The sequence below is a fragment of the Rhynchophorus ferrugineus genome, unplaced genomic scaffold (assembly GCF_030347505.1).
Source record: "Rhynchophorus ferrugineus isolate W39M unplaced genomic scaffold, kcgeb_rfMv2 rfM4, whole genome shotgun sequence".
Lineage (NCBI taxonomy): Eukaryota > Metazoa > Arthropoda > Insecta > Coleoptera > Curculionidae > Rhynchophorus > Rhynchophorus ferrugineus.
Genome location: NW_027472583.1, coordinates 23,591,605 through 23,606,665, shown reverse-complemented (window position 1 = coordinate 23,606,665; position 15,061 = coordinate 23,591,605). Strand labels below are relative to the sequence as shown.

The 15,061-nt window shown below is 31.1% G+C and overlaps 1 protein-coding gene across 5 annotated transcripts in view; it reads left to right on the top strand.

Moving 5' to 3' along the window:
* Positions 1-2,503: 2,503 nt before the first annotated feature.
* The window catches only part of AdamTS-B (ADAM metallopeptidase with thrombospondin type 1 motif B), a 179,360-nt gene continuing 166,802 nt past the window's right edge, over positions 2,504-15,061 (top strand). The window contains exon 1 of one of the 5 annotated variants that reach the window (XM_076403490.1): positions 2,504-3,009. The gene's annotated coding sequence lies outside the window, so the exon portion shown is untranslated. Of the gene's footprint in view, positions 3,056-15,061 lie in introns of all 5 variants that reach the window. The other 4 variants (XM_076403491.1, XM_076403492.1, XM_076403489.1 and 1 more) reach the window with 4 other exon arrangements.

The window sequence follows — 15,061 nt, the reverse complement described above, 5'->3', positions numbered from 1 at the left end:
TGGCGTTGGATTCGTAATCCCTACGCAGTTACCCGAAGCATTTCTTAACCTGGTTTAATGGAGTTTTAGAAAAATATCAGAATTTAGGCTGTAAAGTCTTGTCCTGTAACTACTAAAATTAGGAAACATTCATGTTTTTGGCTACCGGTACGTACAGGAAGTTTTTTTCAAGGGAGAGGTGTTATATAGCGCAACCAATACGGTCCTAGTTGTCCGAAAAATATGGTTTGTTTAGGTGTATGTGCGAGATGTGATCAGTTAAGCGTTAAAGGTTATATATTAAAATATGTATATATTAAATAAGTGTGAGTCGACAATATCGTGAGTCAGTCATATGTTTTATATTCCACATAATTTTAATTCAAGTTTAGATATATTATTAAAAACTTAATGTTGATTTGTTAAATGGACGGTAGTACAAGCGAAACTGGCAATCTAGTTTTATTATAATCGTACTTTAAACTAGGCCCTGATACGCCGACATATTCCAATTATCAGTGGTTTACCAATTACACAATATCACACTTACTTGTCAAAGATGTTATATATATATTGTCAAAACTTCGATACTAGGCTTAAGAATAAGAAAAGAATCGATAGTATCATGGGAGATTGTGAAGATTATTCATTACTATTAGCTATATATATATATATATATATATATATATATATATATATATATATATATATATATATATATAGAAATTCGACATACTAACGTAAAATTCCTATAAACATAATATTCACCTTTATTTTTTCATTTGTTCCCACACAAAGAGAGGAAATTTAATTTCTTTGTAGCTTCAGCGGGTAAGGTAACAATACATTCCTAATACTGCTCTGACAGTCGTGGATTTGTGTCCCATAGAGCATGTGGATGTAGTTTATGTTCGTGGTTACAACTGTAAAGTTCTCTAGGCAATAATGTAAAATTCAATAAAGAATAACCATCCCAGCCAGGCTGAGTAACTTAGGATGCCTCCGAGGATGGCCTCCAAATTGATTACTGTAGTAATTAAAAAGGAACATAATTTTTAATTTATTAAGGGCGTAAAATTATATTTAAACGAAACAATTTAACAAATTAAACAAATAACATTTTTTTTAATTACATATGAAATTTTACAAGAATTTGTGAATACTAAGACAGGCACTTTTAATAAGATATTATGGTACTGGCCGTTTATATTACTGGCAACAAATGCTGCGGTTGGTAATTGTGCTGTTGGACTGTAGTACTGACAAATAATGGTACTGGTGAATGGTAGTGATAATATCAATAAGAGACAATAATAATGATGTCAATAGTAATGATGGAATAAATATAATGATTAACAATGGCGGACAATCATAACATAAAACGGATAATAGCAATATTTGATAGCAATGATACACATATTAGGATGACGTATAGCATGTGCACACAGTACCAAGGAAAGCAACACGCAACATACTGGCTTATATCCTAATAATACCAGTAATGAACGTGAAATGAGATCAGGGGAAGCAGGCGCATGATACCCTGCCACTATGGTCAGTAGGCCGTTTTAAGGTAAAGACGAAATCTCAAATAAACAATTAATGTTATAAAGGAAAATGTACACAGTGAATAACAGAAGAAATTCAGCAGAAATTAAAAGATATATCAAAATGACTTAATAAGGAAACACAGCAATAAGGGAAACAAGAACTAAACCTGAAAAGGTAAAAGCTCTATAATTGAAGTAAAATACATTACTTGGATATAAAATTTTTAATTCGATAGATTAGGCCTGCAGGAGATAAAAACCATCATATAATATAACATGCCTAGAATTGTACCTTATAGATGTTGTGGAAAAGAAGATTAATGTTGTCGTAAATATAAAAAAACAACGCATTATATGAAGTAAAATAGTAAAATAAATTATATTTTATAACGTTGATTTTTAATTGTTTTATTTACATTAGTAATTATACTAATATATATATATTATATTATACTAATATATATATATATATATATATATATATATATATATATATATATATATATATATATATATATATTATTATACTAATATATATACATTAAGTTTTTCAATATTTTGTAACGGTAAACATTCTAAGAACCGATTTTGGGGGTTTCAGATTTCCTCGGAGTTGTTTTTATTTTCGTTTTGTACAAAATAATTTTTAACATAGAATGATTCACTTTTATATTTGCTTTCTACGCAAAGATGACCAACATCAGTATCTTTAAAAAAAAATCATAACATAAATACGTCCAAAATACGATAAACAGCTACCAAAAATATCTTATTTTCAACTTAGTAACATTATTTTAAGCGTTTTTGTTGTCGTTTTAAAGAAATAGACCACGCAAGACACTATAGATTAATGAATAAACAAACAACAGCACGAGTATTTTTTCTGACACATTTGCGAAAACTTGTGTAGGTACAGGAAGAAAAGAATTTTAGTCTAGGTCACATTGTAACACTCCGAACTCGATCTCGGCTTCAGAAATCCCATACCCGTCGAGACTTTATCAAGTATTTTTTACGGTTCACAAATCCTACAGTTTCCGTTCCGCCGATACCGCCACAAAAAAAAAAGAAACGAGTAAGAAACGCTCCCGACTAAGATCGCCATTAACGTGACTGTAATCGGACCGCGCCACGCGAAAACTCCTCATTTCAGACTGAACATTATACACTATCTCTTTCATGAGTAGAACCGAGCCAGTCGTACAGGTATCTTTTGACAAGACAACGAATAACAATCGAATAAACAATCGATAATCATTCTGATGCAGGTGCATCCGATCGATTTTAAATCATCGCCAACTCCGATGTTCGGTACTGTAGTTCGGTGAAGTGTCACAGACGGAGTGTACGTTTCTTACGGCTAGTGTATTTGTTTCGTTGATAGTGTTTTGTGGATAAAACTGATTTTGTGACTGCATTATTTCTCGATTTGTGTGGTCAGGCGTCGATTCGTTATCGCATAACCCGCAGAACAAATTTGGTTTTGTTCGAATTAGATAATTGTTTTTATTTGGGTAAAAGCTCAGGTCATTTTTAAATGAATATTAGAAATTAAACGCCTAATAATTTATATCTATTTTACATCAATATTAATTATCAACTTATTTAATCCGTGCAACGACTGTGTACTATTAAAATAATCGAATAATGTTTTAAATACTAAATAATAATTTCTTGAAAAGTATACGCTATATTGATTAATTATAATATAAGTTTTATATCTAGTATAATCTAAATAAGTAATTTGATTAAAACACTTTCTCTCTCCCCCAGTCTGTATCTTTATAAATATATATATTATCATTATTTATTTTTATTCAATTTGCCATAATGCTGTTTTAATATATTATGATGATTCATGTTTTTCCAAACATTAGGTTCAGTTCAGTTCGTTTTAAACAGTTTCATCAACATTGTTGAAAGTCTGTTTCGAAATTGAAATTTCATTTCATTTAAAAAATTCAGTGTCTTATACATAAAGGGTCGCATATGTCAAGCATTGAATTAGAATATCAACTACTGCCTGATTTCATATTTCTTTTATTTCTTAATTGAATACTTTTTAACACAGAATTATTTAATTTGATAATAGAAAATTATTTGTCAACAAAGCATCATTCAAAAACTTTTTTTATGCTCTTTTAAAAGAAGTTTTTGTTTTTGATTGATTTCTATGATGATTACTATTCGTTTAGCTGACACTCCCATTTATTCAGATATGAACTCGGTGCCTACATCAAGAGCAGCTTACACTTGCTTAAATTGTCGTTTAACAAATTGGCAAACACTACATTCTGACATTTTTATAACGGCAACTATTTCAAAGTTGACTTTACGGTTTTCTAAAACTATTTTGCCCTAGTCTTCAATATTTATCGTTATCAGTTAATAATAGTTGATGTCTCTATTCCAGTGTCTCCATAATGCCTACCAAGTCACTTGTTATGTTGACTGATGTCTTAACTAATATATTCACATTACTTTTCTATAAAATTCATATGCCGAATTATATTGAAAATCACTATTTTTGCGAAAAATATTTTATTTGTTGCTGTTTTATAATAAAATTATCGAGGTTTAAGTTTCGATTTAAATTTGAGGGGGAAAATTATTCTTATATATCTTTAAATGAATACAGACAATTTTACGCTGGTTCTGGTTGTACCGTATTTTTAAAGTTGTCATAAAACATTTAATGGTCTTGCAAGTTAACAAGACTCTCATTTTAAATTTAATTATTGACTAAACTTTATGGGTTATCAAGAGTCCTCGGTTTTCTCTTAGAGTAATAGTTAAAAAAAACTGTCTGCAATAGATGATATAAAGAGTTCTATTTATGTTTTGAGTTTACTAATTTCTTACTTCATTTAAATTGATGTAATTGTCAATCGATAGCAATATATTATTTTAAATAATATATAATCTGACAATAACAAATCCCTTTCGCAACTAAATAAATAATCATATGTGGAATCAGGACATATCTGGACTTTATATATGTGTTGAGCTGCTATAGATAAAGTAGGTTAATGTTAAATAAAATTATATTTTAATGGGTATATAAAATTGTTAAAAATCATTTTAATGTGCTAGACCAAACAAATCAAAATCTATTTATTTTATTGGGTTTTCGTTGTTGGTAATAAAATTGAAGCAGAAATCAGTTCATTAACTTCCAAATATTTATATATTTTAACTCAGTATTGTGTAAGTTATCAAAAATATTATTATATTCAAATTCATACCCTATTAGATTTTAATGTTCGTTTATAATATGTTTATATTCGTTTATAATAAAGAGTCTAAAATTTAATAGCAAATCTGAAGAACTGTACAAAATAACATAAACAATGCTAAACTCTAATAAGGATTATAGTCTTCCTGGTCCTGTTTTCAAAGACTTTCCTAACGTATTACATGCTTTAATAAATTTTAACGATTTTATATATGGTTTTAAATGTTTTCCATCATTATTCTGAACTTTTCCCCATCTTTATGGTAACATCATAATACCTTGTCGAAAGAACAAAGCTCTAAATTTTTCTTCATATCCGTAGATACTTTCATAACAGTTTCGTTAAGTTTTCATAATGCACTACATCTCGATTCCACAGTTGATCTATATCGATGTGAACGGCTCTCCTCAACCAACCAATAACATTTCGCGCTTGGAATTATCGTGGTAAATCAACAATCTCCAATCATGGTGCATCACAGCAAGCACGATGTTGAGTCGGTTCCAATAAATTCATGTGGTAGTCATTTTTCCTTCTTTTGGGTCTTTCCATTGCATGTAGACGTCTGAAAATAGTCGGTTTAGCAAGTGTTAAGATGTCTGAAATTTCTTTGAGATTCTGAGCAGAATTTTCATTAAATAAGTCTTCCAATTCATAGTTTTTAAATTTTTTTTGGTCATTCGGACCATTCTTTGTCAGTGAAATCAAAACCAAGACATTTGAGTATTTGAAACGAAAATTGACAAATTAAAAAAAAATTAATGAATGTCGAAAATCTAGAATGCCAATTATTATTATTGAAACGATACATGGCCAAGAATTTGTGCTTGGGATCGTTTTGTTGAAACTTCATGTCGTCGACATTAATATCATTCATTTTAAATAGAAATAACTCGGCTAACATATTGCGAACAAAAGCGATAATCTTGACATGCGTCATTTTCAAAGAATTCTAGTTGTATTTTTACGAAATTGGCGAATTGTGACCTGAAACTTTTCTTTTCATTTCTGAGATATTGTTCAACAATGGTTCCTGAACAACTAATGATAAATACAAAAATAAATCCTTGGTAAACTTATTATTTTAAGAAATCTATCTATAAAATCTTTTCAATCGATAAAATATTTTAATTAATTTATATTGCCTTATGACTTCAATTAGAAAATACCACGATGTTTTCCAGGGATTTTCATTAGAGAACCTAATTATCGGCTATGCAATTCAATCAATCATTCATCAGAGTTTAATATAAAAAAACGCCCGTTCATTAGCGAACCTTCATGAGGATATTACGAGACAAGCAATTAAACAAATCCGTCAGGTGTTCGTGGCTATATCCAAAAATTTATTAGAATTCCTGTTATGACTTCAAAAACAGGAAAAATATTCAAGTAAACCATAGAGAAGAATCACATGGATTATTTTAAAAAATTTTAAATACTCAATTTTTATTTAATAAGTACTTAATTTTTGGGGATATAATATAATTCTCAATTAAAATCATAAAATTAACTGTATTTCAAATACGTTCAAGTTTCACTATCCAAAGTTGACAGAAATATTTGATACCCAAAATACTTAATGCCTAATAGTAAGATGGTGGTTTTAGATTCAGTCAATTGATTTAGAAAATGATTTGCCGGCTTTGTGACGCAGTGGTAAAGGCGATGGGACGGTCCTCTTACTGTTGCGATAGCCGCGGGTTCGAATCCTGCTGAGGCATGGTTGTAAATTTATGTTTCTTATTGTTTAGAATTTGTGAATGTTCTAGGCAAAAGTATAAAATCCGACTAAGAAAATGATCTCAGTAACGCCAGTAACCAGGCTGGGTGAGACCGGATATTTTCTGGAATAATTTTTATAAAGTTGGTCACTCGCTAGTCGGTAGGATTAATGCTGAGGATCGTGGTTCGGAGTCCACGTCAAACTTTAGACTCAGTCCAGATAAACCCATAGTTGGTAAAAGAAGAGTTTAAAATATATATATAAAAAATATATTAATTATTTGCGGATTTATATTTTCATCGCGTGGACATGGCAGTTCCTATGGACACTTGATTCTCTAACCTGCTGTATGTACAGAATTTAGATTATTTATTAGCCTTTTCTGTTGTCGACTGCCATTAAAGGTAGTTCAAATTTTCGTTGTATTCCTTTATGGAAAGGTTTTCCTAGTTTTGGTAACTCTAGATTCCAATAGTCTGAAAGTTCCTGCCCAAATTTCAGTAGACTATATAAGTTCATAACATCAATGGCCTTATAAACTGAACTGATTCTTGTGACCCTAAACTGTGATGGGGCATTTTCCAAAGATCACATTCAATTCAACTTTTGTGATCTTACAGCTTCAGCGACAATACTTTTGTGCGAACTCTACTTAACTTCACTTGAGAATGCTTCGAGTAACTGCGGAACGATTGCTAATCCATCCTTAACCCGTCTTCTTTTCTTGATAATTAATTTGACTCCGCTTTATTGAATGAATTGTCTAGATGTCTCATTCAATACCATCATTTAGTCCCAAACACTCCGACTCGTTTTCGAATACATAGTTTTTGTAGTCAGATACCTTAACGGTAACATATTATAATATATATAGATATTCTCTAGTAAATTTCTCTCAGATAATTTATCCTAAAAATAAAAAATAAACTTATTAATTCATCATTGATATCAATACTTAATTTATGTATTATATTCGCAACGTGTCACTACTATCACAAACATTTCAAATTGTTAATAAAAGCCCAACATTATAGATCATTTATGATTAAGTAACATCGAATTTTTAAATAAACGCTGGGACGAATCGGTTTCTATCCAAAAATACTATTGAATTTCATTTGTTTTTTTTTTGACAAGCGTTTCCACAAACGAAATTAAAATCGACAGCGTGGGCAGTAATTCCTGTTGACACAAATTAACCGTAGTTTTGACGTTGATATGGACAACAGCAAATTAATCTGATAAGAGTTCTGATTGCCACAAAGTTTACATTTTTGATTATTTACTCAAACACGGCTTGGTATGATGAAATATCTACAGCAATCGTTTTTTTTTAAATTGTTTCTGTAAAGTGAAATAAAAAACAAACAATATTTTACTAGTAATTACATCTTCGATTAGTTATGCTAGGTGCAATCTTAGTTTACAAATTAATATATTAGTGTTGTTCCGTTGTACATGAATCAGTAGAATAGAAGACCAGTACTGGATAAATACATATGTATGTATTTCTGAAATTAAAATAAAATTAAACTTCTTAAACTAAACTTAAGAGTAACATCTATACAATGCACATGTTCGTGTAGTTTGGTTCGCTTCAATCTTCTGATTTGCTGCGTGTTGTCCAGTAGCTGTATTCCCTCTACGTTGCTGTAATTTTGTAATCTTAATTCATGATTTAAGACAATATCTTGGATAACTTCTTAAATCCATGTGATTTCGAGGTTAAAGTATAGTTCTTCATTGGTTAGGTAGCGATAAGCTTTGGTAATGTATCGAAAAACGTTGTAAAAACATTTTTTGGCAAAATTAGTGTTTTTTATTCGACATAATTCCCTTCAGGATGATGCACTGATTATAGCGACCCTCCAACTTTTCGATACCATTTTTGTAGTATGACTAGTTCTTTGCTTCAAAATGGACCTCAGTTTCATCTCAGTATTTTCTTCCCTACCATCAAATTGTTGTTGTTGATTGAGACTCTAGAATCACTCACAACAATTATCTATTCCCTTAATTTTCTCCGAATGTTCGTGCAAGGTCTCACGCAGAGCTCAAACTATTCGCTTCGTTCATGTCTGTACTCACCACTAGATGCCGCGGAACTAACACAGCTGTTTCTCGGAAATTAATTTATAATTTGAAAAATCCGCTAATTGTATAAACATATTAAGTTTTTTTATATTTCTAAACTACAATAGCTCTATCGAATTTTCTTAATAAGTGAGTGGTTTATTTAAATCTCCAATAAAATTAAGCTTAATTTATACAAAATAAGTAATTTATGTATATTCAAAAGAGAAATACCGAACGAAAAAGACAGAAGAAGAAACGTAGCAACAAGGAGGAATGGAGAAAGACTTAACTGGAAACGATGGATAAGCCGCAAGTTTAAATTGGAATGGTCCCGAATTTTGTCGGGGATCAGGATCACGGAATAGTTATCTCCATAGACAGAATTAAGTTAAACCGTTGATTCCGTCGTCCTGTTCGTCGTCATTTTCCCGATGTTCACCTTTAGCCTCGCAATTAATGTCAACCGGGAACGTTCAAGATTAACGTTAAACTTTTCTAGACGGGATAGCGCCGAAAAGGAACTCCCCAAACAAAAACCAGGCACCGTTCGAAAGAACTTTTCGGACTATCTAATGAGATACTTCGCTTTTATTAAGGCGTATTAAATGTTTGAGAGGCCGGCGTCCAAGTGATTTCAGAACTCTTTTATATCCCGGTTTTTTTTTTGGTTGTTTTGAAACGATGTTGTTTTTTCGTCCGTCTGCAGCTCAAGTGATACTGTTATGCCTCTTGTTTTTAGACCACTGGTTTTCGGTTTTATTTAATTGCTACCGACTGTTGTACAACTGTCGTCTTTTGATTTTCTTTTTTTTTTCTCATTCAAGTACTTAACTCTCGGCATGTACTGAATTATATCAATAACAATTTCTTAGATGCTTTCGATTTTTTGCTTGACAGAATTTCAGTGACAATATTCAGCATTACTATGTCCTAAATATAAAGTAGACCAGTTTTAAGAGATTATGTCACTATAACTTTTTTATCACCATTTTCCGAATATTTCAATATTTACCTTTTTTCTAATATTTTTACCTTGTATATTAAATTATTTTTTTATATAAAACTGCACCATATTACAGGGGATGGACATAATAACATGATCAAAAATTATAATATGCGAAAGGATTTAGAAAAGGGATAATATTAATTTACTTGAAAATATTACTTTATTTAACGAAAAAAAAACAAGGCGACTTATTGAACCGTAATACAAAGCGACACTGGAGGTAAAAACAAACCAACCCCTGTCATTCGTTCACCATACAGGTATAGTTACAGCTTATAATTATTGTAAAATGATGTTTGAGTATCGTCTGTACCTTCGTCGGTCAGTTTGCCTTTGAAGATCTTCAAAATGGCACTTTTTACCTAAATCTTCATGATATTTCCATTACTCTATGGAATGGTATTCCAAATATTGGTGACTCCAGATTCCAATAGTCTATGGCTAAGAAACTGGGATACTGTTATCCACCTTCTGTGACCATTCACTAGAAATTAGATTATATTAATTCACAGCAACTTCATTTGACTTTTGGTGGCCTTACGCCTTGAAATGTGATATGATTGCCGGAATCCGCCGACTAGGGTTGTTTTTCAAAGCCTGAGTGTTTCTTACTTATAATAGTTTATAGCTAGTGGTCCTTGAGCATCTTCAATCCATTTTTGGTCACCTTACAGCCTCAGCTGCGATACCTTTGTCCGAACTCCCTTTAAATACACCAAGGAACCCGTAAAATAATTGTAATAATTTATGGCTAGCGGTTGTTGAGCAGCTTCAATCTACCTTCTGTGACATCAGAGCGTCAGCTACGATACGTTTGCCTGAATTCCTCTTTACTATACCAAGAAATGCTTGGACTAACTGCGGCACGATTACCAATCCAACATCAACCTTTAGTCAATAAATTCAAAAGAGAACGGACTTCCATATCTCCCCGGAATTATACAGATAAAGCCAGTTATAATATGTGAAAGAGTTTAGAAATCAAAATCTATCAATATACTTTAATATATTATTTTATTTAACAGAAAGAAGAGGTGAATTGTTGAATGGCGGTACAAAGCGACACTGAGGGTAAAAATAGACCAAACCGTTTCACTCATTCACGATTCAAGTAATTGAAACAGTTGAGCGTATAGTCTGGACCGTATTATATAACACTTATATACAATATTTATTTGCCAGTAAGGTTTTGAACCACTTTTTGCATTTAAAACGAAGCAAAATAGTCATTCTTTGCGAAATATATTCGTGCAGTGCCTAGTTTCCAACGGAATGTTGTCTCGTTTTTTGCCAAAGCAACAGTCAATCACTTTAATAATGCTGAATATGGAAATATAATCATTATTCCCTGATCTAAAATTTGCCATAATGGTTCAATTATGTCGAGATCGAGCGATTGTGATGGTCAGGAAATATGTTTGATGATATTCTGATGCTCCTCTAACCAGACCCCTTCGCTGTATGTATGGGCGCATTATCATCTTGAAATATGGCAGTATTTGAAAGGAAATATTCTATTAATAATAACTTCATCATTGATTATGTCGAGATGTTCATTCCCAGTAATCCGGGCAGTAATGCGAATAAGAAAGCCAGCTGAATACCACTATATTGCCATAAAAATTATGACGGAAGCTGCCCTGATTCACTGTAGGAAAGAGGCAGATCGGATCGTAGACTTCTGTTGTAGTTCTCCTTACATAATCCCGGCCTTTTAAAGTCAAATATGTCAACTGTGATTCCTTGAGCCATACCAACATATCTTGGAAATCTGAGAAAAAATATACCTTATCTATCGCTTAATTTAACTGCATAACGCTGAAATATAACTTACAGGACTAGACACGCAATCTGAGCATACGCGTCGTACTATTTACGCTCCAATAATATAGAACATGCAAAAATATGTACGATATTGCATGGTGATCATATTGCTTAGTCTATCCCCTGTGCAAAGAGAAAGAACAAGTATAAGTATGTACAGGTTATATGAGTTTTAAAAAATTCACAAAATATAACGAAAATAGTGTTAAATTCGGCAGGAACTTGTGAAACTAGCACGCAAACTCAAGCTCAAAGCTCAAATGCACGAATTATAACATAAAAAAATAAAAAGTATGTGGAAAAGAGTGATTTAAGCAATAAAATATTTTACATTATAATACATTTTGATCAGAGATTAATTTATTATTTAAAAATGCCAGCTTTTACCCAATAAAAATAATTCGTATGTAATTCCTAGAAGTATATTTATATTTACGTTCAATAGCAATATTTTAATCTTATTATTAACATTCAGATGCGTCTTCTTTTTCTGAAATACAAATGTATATAATCATATATAATATAATAATATATATCTTAAAGGGGAAATCCTAAATTTACTTCAACAAAAGTCAGTGTATAGACAATAAAAAATACTTGAGCAACTGTTACGTATAAGAGCGCCAAACTTTTCTCATATTCTCCAATATAGCATTTTTGAAGTACCCATTTACAGAAATGCGTGGAAATCCTTTAATAAAAAAATCAATAAAAAATCTATTAGAAATATTTGCCCTATATTAAATTTGAATTAAACAATTTTGAGTAAACAAATAGAGATAATAGTATTAACATTATTGTTTTATTGAGTTGACTTGCTTGATTTTTTTTAATTTGTCGATATGCAAGTGTAATATAGAGGCAAGAGCAAGTGACTACAGACTAGTGAAAAGTTGACTACAGTATTCAATAAATCACTTGTTTAAGATTAACCACGAAAAATTTTACTATGATATTGCTTAATTTTTTAAAAATGTATCGGATTTTTGTCAAAATGTGTTTAAAAAAATTAACACAAACCCAAAATAAATTAGGTAATCCCTATATCTTAGCTGTGAAAAATTAGATGTTTTTAACATTTTTGTTCATAGTTTCAGTCTAGTTTAAATATTGATTTTAGTTTAAATAATAATTTATTGAAAACACCTTTTGTTTCAAACTGTACTTTTAGAAATAATAACCGAAAGGGAGTCCAGAGACAAATTCAAAAAGGTATATTATTTATATGATCCTTAAAAGATTTATTTATATTTTAATTTTTAAAGTAACTACAATAAATTATTTTTTATTGAGTAGAGTTTTTGGAGAATTAAGTAGGCCAATTTGTTTCTTTTAATCAAATAGTTCATATTTTTTTCAACTGTTGAATGAACTTCGAGATAACATTTCTATTCACTTGGTTCAATCCGTTGGATTAATCAAACCTTTTTCATTTATCAAATATTTTTTAGTTCTTCAATACAGGTAGCAAATAAAAAACAACACGAAGCGGTAAATTTGTATCATAATTAACTGCAAAAATTTAATCTAATCCTGTTCAAATTTAAAATCGGCCATTATCGAAGTGTTATTTTATTTGTCCTCAAAACAAACTACTTTAAGTAAAGATGGGTATTGAACTCATAAAGCCAATTTGGCGAATAACAATCATTTCCACGAGATTTTAAATGATTATATTAGGAATTTTTAAATATGTACTGTTTAAAAAGCTCTTAGTCTTTTGTTCGCTCAATATACAGTACTGGTCATATAACTAATAATAATAAAACGAACATAGAAATAAAACAATCGAATTTATTGATTTTTATATATCCGCCTTCTAATATAAATTAAGAAAAACATAACGAGGTCTTACAAAAGCTCATAAAAAACATATTTGTTATTATATACGGACATGTGACGAAACTAATGTATACCTTTGGTCTAAATATTAAAGTTCTTGTTCGAAACATTTGAAATTTTGGTACTGAGTCATTTTTTTTAAATGCTGGTAAATTTAATATACTAGTCAAAGTAAAACTTTAAAATTTAATTAAAAGGTGATTTATTATATGTAGCCATACAAATTTTTATCTAAATATTATTTTTCTTAATACATTGTCCTGCTCGGGATGTTGTGTACAATTAATTGTTTAAAAAAAGCACCATTTGCTAACATTATATCGGACTGAGAAGTTTTGTTAAATTTCAATCTATGTAAAAAGTATTTACTTTTGCCGATAAGGAAAAAATTCTAGAGGTATCTTAGCACACAAAATAAATTAAAAGGTTTTCTCGTACCGTTAATTAGCATTTACATAATAAAACGTGCAGCAAAAGTCTCGCTACCATTTTGATTGCCTATAACTTTGCTCAAAGAAAAGATAAGTAATTTAGGTTTTCATAAAAAGTTTATTGGGTCTTTACGCTTTTTTTTTCGTGATGATTGAAACATTATATCGGCTATATGGTGACCGCTATTCGCTATGCAACTTTCGGCTCTTTCGTGACATCCTGCAACATCGAAGGCAGAACATCTTATATTTCGTGAGGAATATTGTCTTTAAGATGTTGTATCGTTTGAGGCTTATACACATACACTTTTGGTTTTTAAAAACCATATAAGAAAATGTCTGATGCTGTTAAATCAGGAGATCTGTCTGGCCATGCTTAATCGCCACTTCCCGAAATTAGTCTTCGTGTAAAAACGTCATTCATTAATTGAATTGTTGAACAAGCTATGGCTGTGTGCTGTGGCCCCATCTTGCTGAAACCACATGTGCTCAGTACATGTGTACAGCAGTAATAGTAACAGCAACACCTTGGCCATTTTCAAAAAAATAGGGACCAGCCATCATGAATACCATACCATACAGTCCTTTTTAATGGATCCAATGATGTTCCATGAATTAATTGAGGATTCTGTGTTCCCCAAAACCAGCTGTTCTGTTTATTGACGTGGTCACTGAGAAGAAAATGGTCTTCATTGCTCATGATCAATATAGATGAAAAATCTTTAATTTCACCAGACAGCCTTAGGATTGCATTACAGTACTCAATTCGTTGATCAGGAACTCTCGGTTGCAACTTTTGAACTAATTGAATTTTGTGCGGGAACATTTTAAAATCAGTTTTCAAAATTCGCCTTAAACTGCGTGTAGAAATGTGTAACTGAGAACCACGTCTCCACATTGATGTTTCTGGAAACTTTGCGACACTATCGCGCACCAGAGCCAAATTTTCAGCGTTATGAGAAGTCCGTTGTCTTCCAGAACGAGGTCCGTCTGCTGTCATAGCGTCCGATAAATTGTGGTTTTGTAAGGCACTGGACGATTAGGATATTTTTAACGCAATTTCTGCTGAGTAGCAATAATGGAACGATTATTTTCAATAAATATTGTCTCTATTTCTGTTCGTTCTAGTGGCGTATATCTGTGCTTAATCAAATTTGGACGTCTACACAACAAACGATTAAAGCGAAACTGAGCTAAACGTAAACATACATAAACAAGATGACGAGCAATCAAATAGTAGCGGAACTTTTACCCCACCTGTTATAATATATTAGCTGAATCATAAAAATATTTGTAATAATACTTGCTTCCAATATTACCACATTTACATCCAGTCCTTTGTCTTTTTGGTATTATACTGTCTGGTTCTCAGCAGCTTGAAATTGAAGGCA